This window comes from Chiloscyllium plagiosum, unplaced genomic scaffold (assembly GCF_037043375.1).
Source record: "Chiloscyllium plagiosum isolate Xiang-an unplaced genomic scaffold, Cpla_swu_hap1 HiC_scaffold_27, whole genome shotgun sequence".
Taxonomy (NCBI): domain Eukaryota; kingdom Metazoa; phylum Chordata; class Chondrichthyes; order Orectolobiformes; family Hemiscylliidae; genus Chiloscyllium; species Chiloscyllium plagiosum.
This window is the reverse complement of record NW_028270165.1, coordinates 9,068,870-9,084,880: the sequence shown is the minus strand read 5'-3', so window position 1 is coordinate 9,084,880 and position 16,011 is coordinate 9,068,870. Positions and strand designations below refer to the sequence as shown.

The following is a 16,011-nucleotide window of genomic DNA, read 5'->3' as shown; positions in this document are numbered from 1 at the left end:
CTCGGGAAAGAGAGAGAATGGATGGTGATGTCTCAACCTGGAAGACAGGGGTGCACAAGAAATGGCTGATCTTTAAAATTGAGAACAGCTGAAATTATATATTCAGAAACATCGTTTGCATAAAGCTGCAAACATGTTTCTGAAACTTGCATTGAACTCGGCGGGTAGAGTCATACAGCACAGAAACAGACTCTGCAGTCCAGCTCACCCATGCTGACTGGATATCCTAAATTAATCTCATGACCCATTTGCCAGTATTTGACCCATTTCTCTCTCAACCCTTCCAATACATTTAGATTAGATTAGATTACTTACAGTGTGGAAACAGGCCCTTCGGCCCAACAAGTCCACGCCGACCCGCCGAAGCGTAACCCACCCATACCCCTACATTTACCCCTTTACCTAACACTACGGGCAATTTAGCATGGCCAATTCACCTGACTTGCACATCTTTGGACTGTGGGAGGAAACCGGAGCCCCCGGAGGAAACCCACGCAGACACGGGGAGAACGTGCAAACTCCACACAGTCAGTCGCCTGAGTCGGGAATTGAACCCGGGTCTCTGGCGCTGCGAGGCAGCAGTGCTAACCACTGTGCCACCGTGCCGCCCATACATATACCCAACCAGATGCCTTTTAAGTGTTATAATGGTACCAGCTCCCATCACTTCCTCTGGCAGCCCATTGCACACACGTACTACCCTCTGTATGAAAAAAATACAAATATATGCCTTCCTCACTCCCTCGTTTTATCTTTGGGGATCTCTGGACTTGGACAGCAAGGTTCCTTTGTTCCTCAGCACTCTGGAGGGACCTACTATTTATTGATTACTTTCTTCCATTATTACATTTCCCAGAATGCCTGGAGATTAAATTCCATCTCTCTGCCCCATTTACCAGCTGATTGGTATCAAAGTGTAGCCGGAGACCATCCTCCTCACTATCAATACCACCACCTTTCCTGAGTTTACTCCTGAACAGAGGGGGGGGGGGGTAGCACTGTCTCCAGCTGAGCAGTGGGAATTGTGTGTGTGGGGGCTTGGAAACTTTGCAAGCTCCCTTTCCTTCATTTTTTAATCCCACCAAATCCATGTGGTTTGAGTTTTTATAACAGAAAACAGCACAGGGTTTAATTTTAACTTCCCACTGGCTGAAACTTTGTCCTCCGCTCTAACATCTGAGAGTAAAACACTTTACGTCCCCTCCCCTCCCTCCATGTGTAACACAGAGTTGTGGGGTTGGCACCTGTTGTTATTTTGTGATCTATTCCAAATGAAATTTTATCTCTGCGCAGGCACAAGTGAACAGTCTGTTTTTGTGCTTTCTGCGAGATCAGGCTAGCAGCTTTTAAATCCTTATGTTAAGCAGCAGAAGCAAACAGTAGATCAGCAATTGTATTTTGAGAGTGGTAATTCTAGCTCTGGTAATCCCATTGGGTCAACAGAGAGAGAGAGGGAGAGGATGTCACATCTAAAGTGCATACAGAAGAGTTGTTACACTTGTTCAGTCAGTTGAGTTGGTTCTGCCCACAGATGTGACTGGATGTTGCTTTTCATGGATCATAATTAAACTACAACGGAACACATTAAATTCAAAGAATTCAATTGAAAGGGCAATTTGAGTGAATAAATGGAAAACTGCTTAAAGATTGGCTCCTGGTCTTTTACTTCACCAATTAGAAGTTGTTGGTTTGACAACTCCCTACAGTGTGGGAGCAGGCCATTTGGCCCATCGAGTCAACACTGACCCTCCAAACAGCATCCCATCCAGACTCACAAAAATGTGCACCGCATGTGTGCAGAGAAGGGGATGCTGGGAGTGAGTGGGAGGCTTTCACCACCACCATCTCCCTCCAAGACCCAAACATCCCCACAGCACCACCTGTCCATTCCTCCACCACCACAGTGCCTCTGGCCTTACCCCCTGCCAACCACAGTGCCACTGTCCATTCTTCCCGCCACCCACAGTGCCCCTGGCCATTCTCCCCGCCACCCACAGCATCCCCTGTCCATTCTCCCCGCCACCCACAGCGCCCCCCCCGTCCATTCTCCCCGCCACCCACAGCATCCCCTGACCATTCTCCCCATCCAACCACGGCACGATCTGCCCACTCACCCCTGTGGCACCCACAGCACCCCCATCCATTCTCCCCCGCCATTCATGGCTCCCCCCTCTCCATTCCCACGTACCACCCACGGCACCCCCATCCATTCCCTCGCCACCCCCGGCACACTGTCCATCCTCTCTTTCTTTCTCTCACCCCCACCCTCTGCATCCCTGTCCAGTCCTTCTTCCCATCTTCTGACTCCCCATGCATTTTCTCTCTCCCCCACACCCTCTGCTCTCCATCCCTCTGTTCCCCCATCTATTCTCTTTCTCCACCCACGTTCTGCCCTCTGTCCATTCTTCTGCCATCCACTGACTCCCATCTATTCTCTCTCCCCTCACACTCTGCACTCCACTCTTTCTCTTCCCCACAATGCTCTGTACTCCATTCTCTTGTGGCCCCCTCCACCATTCTCTGCTGCCCCATTCTCTCTCTTTGCCCCCCACCCTTTGCCCTGCAGGTCTTTCTCTTCCCCCCCCACCAACCTCTGCCCCCCCAATCTTTCTCTAACCCCACCCTTGGTTCTAACTATGTCAAAATAGAGTCATAGATTTGTATAGCACAGAAACAAACCCTTCGGTTCACGCCGACCAGATATCCTAAATTAATCTAGTGACCCATTTGCCAGCATTTGGCCCATTTCCCTGAATCCTTCCTATTCAAAGCCCTATCAGAATGCATTTTAAATATTGTTACTGTACCAGCCTCTACCACTTCATTGCATACACATTACCACTCTTTGTGCAAAAAGGTTGGCCCTTAAGATCCTCAGAAATCTTTCCCCTCTCATCCTCAACCTATGCCCTCCAGTTCTGGACTCCCCCAAAAACATGCGGAGAAGACATACAAAAGTTGATCAGCCAGACAAAATGCAAAAGCAATAAAATGTCGAGCCACGGGGGAACAAAATTGTTGCTCTACCTTTGTTTTCCTATTTGCATTTGGACACTTAAAATCTGTCCGTAAAACTAGAACCCCACAAGAGTATATTGCCAATATTTGCCGGTGTCAGCAACGCAGTGCGCATGCTCATCGCTGCCCAAACGATAGGCGCGCGACCTGCTTTTGATGGACCAATCGGGAGCCCTGGAGGCCCAGCAGGAGATTGGTCTTCCTGCCAATCAGAGCCACCGCATTGTCTGAATGCGGAAGTTGGACCACGAGCCTCTGAAGCTGCCGCGTGCTCCTCTCTTTGGAATGTAGATTGAGCTTCACCCCAGACTTCAACCTCCTTTCTCCGTCCAACATCTGTGAGTATGGTCGTCTCTTTTCTCACCCACTTTTTCCATTTCACTTTTTTTCATTCTGGGGTTCGGTTGTTGACTTGCAGCAACTGAAAGGAAAAGGAAAAGGAGAAGGAGTGAATCCAGGCAGAGACAATTGAGACAATTGGCAAAATACATCGGCAGGAGACTGCAAGAACACACTAAGCCAGGCAGCATAAGGAGGTGGACAAGGCGATGTTTTGGGTGTAAACCTTCTTCGTGGCGGAGTGGGCGGTGGGGGAGAGTGTAGGGGGAACTGTAGATGGGGCATTAAAATGGGTGGTGACTGGGAGGACCCGTCAGTCTCTGCGGACCCGGCTGCGATGCTCGGCGAACCGTTCCTCAAGTTTACTCTTGGTCTCCCAGATGTTGAGAAGTCCACAGTTGACAAACACATGACAAATACAGTACCACAATGTGAAGTTATAGCATTTGCTGCCAAAGAACACGCAGAAAGGAGGTGCATTATTTAAATGGTGATATATTGGGATGTGGATAAAGTGAGAACTGGAGATCAGAGTCGAAAAATGTGGTGCTGGAAAAACAGCAGGTCAGACAGCAACGGAGGAGCAGGAGAGTCGCCGTTTTGGGCATGGGTCTTTCATCAGGAATGGACGTACAAAGGGGCCTCAGCGTCCTCCTACACCAGTCAATGCCAGTTGTCAGACAGGAGCAACAAGCAATCAGCAAGGCAATGGTACATTAGCAAGAAAAATTGAGTTCAGAAGTTAACCAACCTCTGGACTTCTGGTACCTCTCCTGTGATTGATTTACAGATATCTCAGCAAGGGGTCCAGCAATCATTTCCCTAGCTTCCCACAGAGTTCTAGGGGCACCTGATAAGGTCCCAGGTATTTATCCACCTTTGTATTTCGAGACATCCAGCACCACTACCTCTGTAATGTGGATATTTTTCAAGATGTCACCATCTATTTCCCTACAGTCTATATCTTCCATAACCTTTTCCACAGGAAATACTGATGCAAAATACTCATTTAGTATCTCCCCCATTTTCTGCGGTTCCACACACAATCCACCTTGCTGATCTTTGAGGTGCCCCATTCTCTTCCTAGTTACCCTCTTGTCCTTCATGTATTTGTAAAAACCCTTTTGATTCTCCTTCACCCTATTTTCCAAAGCTATCTCATGTCCCCTTTTTGTCCTCCTGATTTCTCTCTTAAGTATACTTGTTTATACTTTGTACCTTTTTTATACTCTTCTAAGAATTCACTCGATCTATCCTGTCTATACCTGACATATGCTTCCTTCTTTTTTTGAATCAAACCCTCAATTTCTCTAGTCATCCAGCATTCCCTACACCTATCAGACTTTCCTTTCACCCCAACAGGAATATACCATCTCTGGTCTCCTCATTATCTCATTTATGCAGGCTTCCCATTTTCCAGCTGTCCCTTTATCTGCGAACATCTGCCCCCAATTAGCTTTTGAAAGGTCTTGCTGTCAGACTTAGGATTCCTCCACTTTAGAACTTCAACTTTTAGATCTGGTTTTCCATCACTATTTTAAAACTAATAGAATTATGGACGCTGACCCAATGTGCTCCCCCACTGATACCTCTGTCACCTGCCCTGCCTTATTTCCCAAGAGTAAGTCAGGTTTTGCACCTTCTCGAGTAGGTACATCCACATACTGAATCAGAAATTTTCTTGTACACACTTAAATTCCTCTTCAACGAAATCCTTAAACCTATGGCAGTCCCGGTCTATGTTTGGACAGTTAAATCCCCTACCATAACCATATAATTGGAAATAAGGGTCTAAAACTGGGCACAATCCTCCAGGTCCGGCCTTAGCAATGCCATATATAGTTGCAGCAACATTTTCTTACCTTTTGTATTCTATTCCTTTAGCTATCAAAGCCAACATTGCATTCACTTTCTTTCTGATCTACTGTACCTGCATGCTAGTTTTCTGTGACTCATTAATGAGGATACCCAGATCCCTCTGCACCAGAGCACCCCAAAGTCTCTCCCTGTTTAGACAGTAGGTCACCTTCCTTCTTTTTTTGACCAAAATGCATGACCTCACACTTATCCACCTTAACCCCATCTGCCACATTTGGGCCCACTCTCCTAACCTATCTATATCTATTTGTAAGGTTCTTATTTCCTATTGCAATTTACTGTCCCACCTATTTTTGTGTCATTCACAAATTTGGCAAAAGAGCCTTTTATCCCTGTATCCAAGTCGCTTATGTGGATTGTAAATAGCTGGGGTCCAAGGACCCAACCCTGTGGCACCTCACTAGTTACATCTTGCCGTCCAGAAAAAAAGCCATAGATTCGGACTGTGTGTCTTCTGCCGATCAGCCAGTCACCTATTGAAGCTGATAAATTACCCCTAATCCCATATGATCCCACCTGTGAATTAACTTTTTGTGTGGCACTTCAGCAAATGCCTTCTGAAAGGCCAGATATATTACATCTACAGGATCACCATTATCCACTTTGCTTGTTACATCTTTGAAGAACTTAGTCAAATCTGATTTGCCCTTCATAAAACCATGCTGACTCTGATGGATGGAGTTTTGACTTTCAGACATTCTGATATTGCTTCCTTGATAATTGATTCTACCAGCAGGTGTTAAACTAACTGGTCTGCAATTTCCCACATATTGCCTCCCTCCCTTTTTGAATACAGGTGTTACATTAGTATTTTTCAAATCCACTGGAACCATAAGACCATAAGATATAGGAGTAGAAATGAGGCCATTCAGCCGATCGAGTCTGCTCCACCATGGTTGACTGGTTTCTCAACCCCATTCTCCCACTTTCTCCCCATAACCTTTGATCACCTTGACAATCAACAACCTACCTATCTCAGTCTTAAATAAACTCAATGAATCTTTCTCACGTCTAGAGAACTTTGGAATATTATAACTAATGAATCCACCATCTCCACTGCACTTCCTAATGTATTTTTAAGAAGCTATGAACCTAGACTCCACGGTCTCTTTGTTAAGCAATACTCCCAAAGACCTTATCATTATGTGTTGCTGCTAAGATTAGCCTAAATTTGACAACTGCATGATGCATCTCGGCACATCGTCTGGGGTGTGGATTACCAGGTGTTGGGGATTTGTAAACTTTTAATCCCATCAATTTCTCCAAAACCATTTCCCTACGACTACTCAGTTCCTTCAGTTCTGCTCTCAATGGACCATGTGTTCCCCAACATTTTGGGGACGTTACTTGTGCCCTCCTTTTGTGATTATATCAGCAACATATGTGGTTAATTGGTCTGCCATCTTTGTTCCACATGAGAACTTTGCCTGTTTCTAATTGTAATTGTTTTCACCAATCCTTTTTTCCCTCTTCACATACCCCATTTTCCCCTTTTAATCAATCCTTTTGTTGAAACCTGAACTGCTCCCAGTCTTCAGATTAGCTGCTTTTTTTTAGCTATTTTGTATGCCACTTCTTTGGATCCAGTCCTGTCCATAATATCCCTTGTTAGCGGTGGCTGGGCCACCTTTTGTGTTTTATTTTTCAGACAGGATGGAACAACTATTGCAGTTGCTCCAGGTGCTATCTAAATGTTTGTCATTTCTTTCAATAATGTGCCCTCGTTTGTTGCAGCCTTTTTGTGCCTGTAATTTCCTTGCTTTAGATTTAAGTCCCCAGTCTCAGTATCAATTCTGTTGCTCTCCATCGTAATGGAAAGTTCTCACTCAGTTCTTCACTCTTCCGCAAGGGACCTCTCACAGCTACATTGCCAATTATTCCCTTCTCATGAAGGAATTAACATTTTGGAATTAAATTGCCATTGGCCAATAGAACCATTGCAATTTTTGGGAGATTGTGTGCAATTCGGGTCTCCCTCCTATTGGAAGGATGTTAGGAAGCTGAAAAGGGTTCAGAAAAGATTTACAATGATGTAGCCAGGGGGTTTGAGTGATAGCGAGAGGCCAAACAGACTGGGGCTATTTCCCCTTGCGCGCCAGAGGCTGAGAGGTGACCTTATAGACGTTTATAAAATCATGAGAGGCATGGATAGGGTAAATAGACAAGGCCTTTTCCTTGGGATGGGAGAGTCCAGAGCTAGAGGGTAACAGGTTCAGGGTGAGGGCTGTGGGATGGGGGCGCAGATTTAAAAGGGACCTCGGGCATCTTTTTCATTCAGAGGGTGGTGCTTGCAACGAATGAGCTCCCAGAGAAAGTGGTGGAGGCTGGTACAATGACAGCATTTAAAAGGCATCTGGATGGGTATATGAATTGGAAGGGTACAGAGGAATAGAAGCCAGGTGCCAGCAAACGGGGCGATATTAATTTGGGATATCTGGTCGGCATGGACAAGTTGGACTGAGAGTTTCTGTGCTGTATATCTCTGACTCTGGCTTTCCACTAGATATTTGCCATGTCTGTATGTTTAGTCTCTTTCTGGTGTCCGTGTCAATGCCCTAATATCTCATTCCACTCCCACTTCCTGGGATGTTAACCATTTCGTGTCTGTTTTTTTCTCCAGAAGTTGTATTGCAAGTTCAACCTGAATTTACACTTGTTTTACTCCCCAGAATCAGACCTGCTCACTCTCAGCAATATCCCAATGTTGTTGTGAAAGATATTAACTTTCAGGTGGAGTTATCCAAAATTCAGTGATGTCAGTCCTGACGTTTTTGCTTTTCTGCCCCTGTAAGATGCTGAATCAGCCCCTTCAGGAGAATTAGTTAGAGCAGAGGGAGAACAGAGGGGGCGAGAGTGTGGGATGGTGCTTTCAAATTTATGAAATAACAAAAGAAAAGAATGTTCAACAGCAAGTAAAATTCCTTGTTCTGAATTTCTACCCTGGACTGATAGTGACGACTTTTGTAATCTCTTTTAACAGAGTATTTGAAGATCTGAAGACGGAAGTTTCAAAATCAGCAGATGAAGGGCTTATGCCCGAAACAGACTTTGCTGCTCCTCAGATGCTGCCTGACCTGCTGTGTTTTGCCAGTGCCGCACTTTTCAACTCTGAGTCTCCAGCGTCTGCAGTCCTTATTTTGACGTCAATGCCTGACAGTCATTCAATCCATTGAGACCGCAACAATTTTCAACTATGGATCTATGAGAAGGAGCAAAGCTTTTGGTTCCTGCTTGAGTGCGTTTTCAGTATCAGTGGGACTGGATGAGAGACCCTACTGTTGCAGCGCACTGAGTGTGCAGCCTGAAACAGATATACGGGCCTGGAAAGTGGAATTCACAGCAGGGAGGGCCTGTACACAACTTTATGTGCAGCTGAAGCTTTAGCCATGAAGAAACCCGAAGAATCCTGCCCTGTGGAGAAACCGTGGAAGTGTGGCAACTGCGGAAAAGGCTTCTGTTTCCCATCTGTTGGAGACTCATCGGCGCATTCACACCGGGGAGAGGCTGCACTAATTTTCCAATGTCATGTATCAGATGGAGCAATGAATGACGAGCTAATATCATTTGAAATTGTAAATTTTTCAGGAGTGCGGTTACTGCGTCATTTCATCGGCATCGTAATGTTTACAGACAGCACCGGGAGGTATGGGCTGTCTCCACTAGAAATGATGTGGAGGAGCCAGTGTTGGACTGGGGTAAACAAAGTTAAAAACACAACACCAGTTATAGTCCACTAGGTTTATTTGGAAGCACTAGCTTTCAGAGCGATGCTCCTTCATCGGGTCGCTGTAGAACAGGATCATAAGACACAATTTATAGCAAAAGATCACAGTGTCATGCAACTGATGGGATATATTGAACAAACCTAGAACGATAGTAAGTCTTTCATCTTTTAGAATGGGTTGCAGGTTTCAGTTCATTCATATGTAAACCCCAGAACTACTTTTAAGTCCCCATTCTCAAATGTTTTATAAAGGTTTTATAAAAATAGGTGACATCTTAGCTCATATAATGCATGAAAGGTGTGAGGTTCGAGTCTGTCTGTATCCCACTCTTGCTTGAATCAGACTGGTTCTATTTCCAAAATAGGAATTTATAAAATATTACATGGATTAACTGCCTGCAGATTGTGCACTTTTTGAGCAAAATTGAATGTATCTGCAAATGTAAATTCACCCCATAGACTAATATCTGTGTGTGAGTGTGTGTGTGTTTGCGTGTGTGCATGCTTGGTAAAGTGAGAGTGTGATTGGAGTAGAAGTCTGTAAGAGGGTGAGTATTTTGGTTGGGGTGGGTGGTGCATATGTGTGTGTGTCTGAGAGACAGCATGTTTATGACAGAGTTGTGGATAAAAGGGAGGGGTTGCATTTTGCTAAAATAAGGGCAGGACTTGTACAGGTAATGGTAGGGCACTGGGTCGTGTTGTAGAACAGAGAGACATGGTGGCTTTCAGGTACATTGTTCTTGAAAGGTGCGTTGCTGGGACACAGGATGGTTAAGGCGGCATTTAGCAGCATTGCCTTCATTGTTCACACCGTTGAGATAGGAGTTGGGACATCATGTTGAGGATGTCCAGGATGTTGGTGAAGCCACTTTGAGTACTGAGTACAGTTCTGGTCACTCTGTAATAGGAAGAATACTATTGGAGGGGGTTTGGAAAACATTTTCCAGGATGTTGCCAGGACTGGAGGGATTGAGTTATGAGGAGAGACTGGGACTTTTTTCAGTGGAGTGCAGGAGGTTGAGGGGTGACCTTATTGAGACTTAGAAAATCATGAGTGGTGTCGGTAAGACAAATAGCAAAAATAGCGACAAGCATGGACGGTTACATCAAGCTACAGGAGAACACAATTGTGGCTCTACTCTTTTTTTTTCCCCCTGTTAGCATTTGACCACTTAAAATCTGTCAGTAACAGCAGCATCTGCAGAGCATACTGCACATGCTCCTCGGTGTCAGCAAGGTCTGTGCGGGTTAGCCGGTGTCAGCAAAAACTGCATGCTTATCGCTGTCCCCGGAAACGGTTCGCAACCTTCATTGACCAATGGAGAGCATTTGGCGGACTGGAAGGAAACTTATCCTCCTGGCAATCAGAGCACCCCTACTGTCTGAATGTGGAAGGTGGACCATGTCCTTCTGAAGCTGCTGCTGTTCCTCTCTCTCTAAATGAAGATTGAGCTTCACCCCAGACTAACTTCCTTCCTTTGTCCAACATCTGTGAGTATGGCACTCTTTTCTCACCCTCTTTTTCCATTTATTTTTCATTCGGGGCTTCAGTTGTTCACTTGCACCAACTGAAATGGAAGAGAGTGAATCGGGGCGGGGGCGGGGGCGGGGGCAGACTAGAGACATAGGTTTTCAGTGAGAGGGGAAAGATATGAGTTCTGAGGGGCATTTTTTCCACGCAGAGTGTGGTGCATTTAAGGAGTTAGCTGCCAGAGGAAGTGGTGGACACTCGTACAATTGCAACATTTAAAGGCATCTGGATGGGTTTATGAATAGGAAGGGTTTGGAGGGATATGGGCCAGGTGCTGGCAAGTGGGACTAGATTGGGTTAGGATATCTGCTCCGCATGGACAGGTTCGAGTGAAGGGTCTGTTTCTATGCTGCACATCTATGACTCTGTCTATTTGATTACAGATGCTGCTCCTCTCTCTGAATTAAGATTGAGCTTCACCCCAGACTGCAACTTTCATCCTCTGTCCAACATCTGTGAGTACAATACTCTCTTTTCTCACCCACTTTTTCAATTTATTTTTTTCATTCTGGCGTTCAATTGTTGACTTGCAGCAACTGAATGGAAAGGGAGTGAATCCAGGTAGGGAACAGACTCTGGAACAGTTGGTCCAGGTCTGTGTCTCGATTGACAATATAGACATTCAGGAGGCTGGAAGAACACAGCAAGCCAGGCAGCATCAGGTGGAGAAGTCGACGTTTCAGGTGTAATCCTTCTTCCGGATGGGGGATGGGTGTAGAACAAGACGCAGATAAAGGGGTGCTGGGGTCAAGGTGTTGAAGTGGGGATTGGTGAAGACAGAGGGTACAACCTGATGGTCGATGGGAGAAAGGAATCTGGTTGGTGGCAGGGAAGAGTGAATGGGAGGGGCAGAGGCCGTGAAGGGAATTGGGGATGGGAGGGGAGAAATTAGACAACTCCAGGTGGAAGATGAGGTGTTGTTCCTCCAATTTGTGGATTTGATCGTTGTGGCAATGAAGGAGGCCAAAGCTGGTCATGTCAGAAAGGGAGAGGGAACAGGAATTAAAATAGGTGGTGACTGGGACATCTGGTCAGCCTCTGAAGACCCTCTTGCCCTTCCTTGTTTTAGCAAAATGCAACCCCTGGCTTTTATCCACACCTCTCTTATGCACATACTCTCTGACACATGCACATACTCTCTGACACACACACACATCCCCAATACTCACCCTCGCACAGGCTGATACTCCATAACACTCACTTCACCAAGCAAGCACGCATGCAAAAACACACTCACGCACAAACTCACATGGAGACACCTGTGCTGCCCTGCATAGTTTGCAGAAATCTCTTCTCTCCAGAGAATCCCCAGTGTGGAAGCAGGTTACTCGACCCAACAAGTCCACCTGACCCTCCAGAAAGTAACCCCCCTACCTCCATTTCTCTACATTCACCCCTGACTAATGCACCTAACCTGGACATCCCTGGGCACTATGGGTAATTTGAGTATGGCCAATCCATCCTAACCTGGACAAAGTTAAAAATCACATAATATATTGGGTGTGGGCGTTTGCACTCCCTTTTTGATTTTCTTAAAAACCTCCACCTCTGCTTTTGGTTGCACTTCAGTCCCACGCTCCTGATCTTCGGGCACCCGGTACGGAGGAGGGAGGGCAGGTCTGAAGACCTCCTCGTGGGTCTGCTCCTGGGCCTGGCCAAACTGGCCATCAACAGGTCCAGGCAGCGGGCTGTGGAGAGGGTCGTTAGGGCCGACTGCCTGCCCCTCTTCCGCGGTTACGTTAGAGCCCGGTTGTTCTTGGAAAAGGAGCACGCGGTGTCCACCAACACCCTGGAGTTGTTCAGGGAGAGGTGGGCGCATTATTTCCCCCTCTAACTCTATTTTGATTTAGTCCCTACCCTCCCCTTCACTGTTTTGATCACACAGCGCTGCCCTTTGATGTGAAGGGCACTGCCTGTCACTGGCCACTCGGGTGTTTTCCTATCTTCCTGGTGGTGGAAATTGAATAAAGATTCATTCACTTTGTGTCTCTCACTGTGTCTCACACCTGCACACACACACCATGGGTGCTAGGGGAAAAAAAAAGCACTACCGCGGTTAGGCGGTAGTGTGGGGGTTTAAAAAAAACGGAGTAAGAAAAAATAAACAGGAGTAAAAAAAAAATCACATAACACCAAGCTATTTGGAAGCACTGGCTTTCGGCACGAAACTCTTTCATCAGGTGGTTGTGGAGAATAAGATCATAAGGGACAGAATTTATGGAAAAACATTGCAGTGTCCTGCCACTGAAATTATATATTGAATAAACCTGGATTGTTAAGTCTTTCATCTTTTCAAATGGGTTGCAGACATCATTAATATGTAAATCTCCAACTTCCTGTAAGGCACTTCTCAACATAACTTAAGGTTTTGTAACAAAGATGACATCTCAGCTCAGACAAAGCATTAAATGTGTGAGGTCAGAGTCCAAACCTTGTTCTATTTCCAATCCTTGTCATCCTGAAGCCATGTTTCTGTAAGGAGTCTCAGATCATAATTATTCTCTTCAATGTGTGCAGACAATTCATTTACTTTTGTTACAGTGCAGCACACATGCAGAAACACCACTTTTTGTTTCCATTTTTTGTGATCTTCAGAATCCAGTTTTGATTGCTGGTATATTTACTCTCCTTGTCCCTTTCTATCATTCTCTGATGTTCATTTCTCACATCACTACATTGCTCACCAGCCTTGATTTGGATTTGGATTGACCAGGCAAAATTGCTCATCATGTCCAGGGATATGCAGGTTAGGTGGGTTAGCCATGGGAAATGCAGGGTTATTGTTTCATAGTAATAGAAGCAGGAGTAGGCCATTTGGCCCATCCAGCCTGCTCCACCATTCATTAAAATAATGGTAAAACTGTCTATCGTCTCAGCTCCTCCTCCCTGCATTATCCAACTATCCTTAATTAACCTACCATGCAAAAACCTAACCAACTGTGTCTTCAATATACTTAATGAGGCTGTCTCTACTGCTTCCTTGGGCAGAAAATTCCATAGATTGACTACTATCCAGGAAAAATAGTTCCTCCTCATCTCTGTCCGAAATCCAGTCCTCCAAATTATGTGGCCTAGTCTCATCCACCAGCAGAAATGTCTGGATAGGGTAGGGTTTCATCCCTACAGTGCAGTGAATTCCCACTTTCCACCAAAGTCCCATACATAACTGGATATTAATCTACCTACATCTAGGTGGATAGGCTGGGACTTTTCTCACTGGAGCACAGGAGGTTGAGAGGTATCCTTAGAGATTTATAAAATCATGAGGGGGGGGGGGGGGGGGGGGGAGATGAGGTGAATGGTGGGTGTCATTCCCCACGGGCGGGGATTTTAAGATTAGAGAGCAAACTTTGAAGGTGAGAGGAGAAAGATTTTAAAAAGACTTGAGGGGCAGCATTTTTTTTAAAAAAGATTGGTTTGTGTGTGGAATGAACATCCCGACACAGTGGTGGATGCAGGTATAGTAACAACATTTAAAAGACATTTGGATAAGTCCATGAAGAGGAAGGGTTCAGAGGGATATGGGCCAAACACAGGCAGGTGTGACTAGTTCAGTTTGAGAACAGTCAGCATGGATTAGTTGGACTGAAGGGTCTGTTTCTATGCTGTATGACTCTGTAACTGTTCTGTACTGGTCTTAAAAGCCATTTTCTCACCTTCCCCCATAAACATCCTCCTCTTGTTCAAAAATCAAATGAACTCAGCCTTGAATATATTCAATGATCCCCTAACTGCAGGCAGGCATCCCCACTTCTGAACTCATTTCCACTTGCTAATATACCACTTGCATTGCTCGCTGCACCTGACAACTGGCATTGACTGTTGTAGAAGGACGCTGAGGCCCCTTTGTACATCCACACGTCATTCCTGATGAAGGGGCCGTGCCTGAAGTGTCAACTCTCCTGCTCATCAAATGTTGACTGAGCATTTCCAGCACCACACTTTGACTCTGATCTCCAGCATCTGCTGTCCTCACTTTCTCCATATCCCAATATGTTACCATTTAAACAATGCATCTCTTTTCTGCTTTGTTTTTTAAACACAGCAAAGGCTCTAACTTCACATTGGGGTACTGTCTTTGCCATGTGTTTGCCAATTGTGGTCTTCGGGAGACAGAGGGTAAACGTGGGGAACGGTTCGCCGAGCGTCACAGCTGGGTCTGCATAGGCCGACCGGACCTCCCAATCACCACCCATTTTAATTCCCCTTCCCACTCCCTTTCTGACATGACCATCTTAGGCCGCCTCCATTGCCACAACAAACCAAACCACAAATTGGAGGAACACCACAACATCTTCCACCTGGGCAGCCTACAGCCTGGAGGACTCAACACTGAGTTCTCCAATTTCAAATAACCTCCTTCCCCACTCCTCGAATCCCTTCCCAGGCTCTTCCCCACCCCTCCCTGCCCCCAACCAGATTCCTTCCTCCCAGTGACCAACCAGTTTGTACCCTCTACTTGTCTCCACCTATCCCCAATTCACCACCCTGCTCCCAGCACACCCTTGTTCTGCAGCTCTTCCAACACCCACCCCCAGTCCTGAACAAGGGTGACACCCAAAGCAAGGAACATGTGCAATGCTTGTTGACACAGAGGAATGTATGCAATATGCTCAGTGGTGATGCTGGCATTATTGACAGATTTTGAAGTGTCCAAATGCCAATAGGAAAAAAAAGGTAGCACCACAACTTTTTTCCCCATCTGGTTCGATATTTTGTGGCTTTTCCGTCTTGTCTGGCTGCTCAACTTTCTTATGTCTTTTCCCTAGTGTAGGGGGTGAAGGTCTGCACTAGAGGGCCTAGGTTCAGGGTGAGAGCAGAAAGATATAAAAGGTATCTAAGGGGCAACGTTTCCATGCAGAGGGTGGTGTGTGAATGGAATGAGCTGCCAGAAGAAGTGGTGGAGGCTGCTACAAATAAAGCACTTAAAAGGTCTCTGGATGGGTATACGTATAGGAAGGGCTTAGAGGCATGAGCCAAGTGCTGGCAAGTGGGACCGGATTAATTTAGGATATCTGGTTGGCATGGATGGGTTGGACCGAAGGGTCTGCTTCCGTGCTGTACATCTCTACCATTCTAAATAATAAAATGTATACTGTGACAAATTACAAACTATATCCATGTTAATAAGGCTCGGTGCACCACACACTTCACTAACCATTCTCAACAGGTCCTACCCCTTCAATGACTGAGGAACATCCGCCTCCAGAATGGTCACCGGCTCCTGCCTGCTGTACAGCCGGCCGGTGTGGCCGTGACACAGCAGCTGCGCCAGGAAGGCGGCGGTGCCCAGTGACGGGTGTCTGCCCCGGCCGCACGGCGCCATTTTCCTAACGGCCGCTCGAGCGCCTTCTCCTCCCAACCGCCTTCGCGTGACGTCAACTCAGGGGGGGTAGGCAGGGCCGGGGATCCTCACCGTCACCAAGCAACAGCCACCTCGCGCTACAACTGCTGCTACCTGAAGCGGGAAATCTGCATTTTAAAAGGGACGTGGAGATTTAATGGGCTATTTCTGCAAATA

General features: G+C 46.1%; 1 protein-coding gene across 1 annotated transcript in view; it reads right to left on the bottom strand.

The window, feature by feature from the left end:
* Nucleotides 1–2,707: 2,707 nt before the first annotated feature.
* LOC148143029 (uncharacterized) overlaps nt 2,708–16,011 on the bottom strand; it is a 28,605-nt gene continuing 15,301 nt past the window's right edge. The window contains exon 4 of the mRNA XM_087975774.1: nt 2,708–3,439. The gene's annotated coding sequence lies outside the window, so the exon portion shown is untranslated. The remainder of the gene's footprint in view (nt 3,440–16,011) is intronic.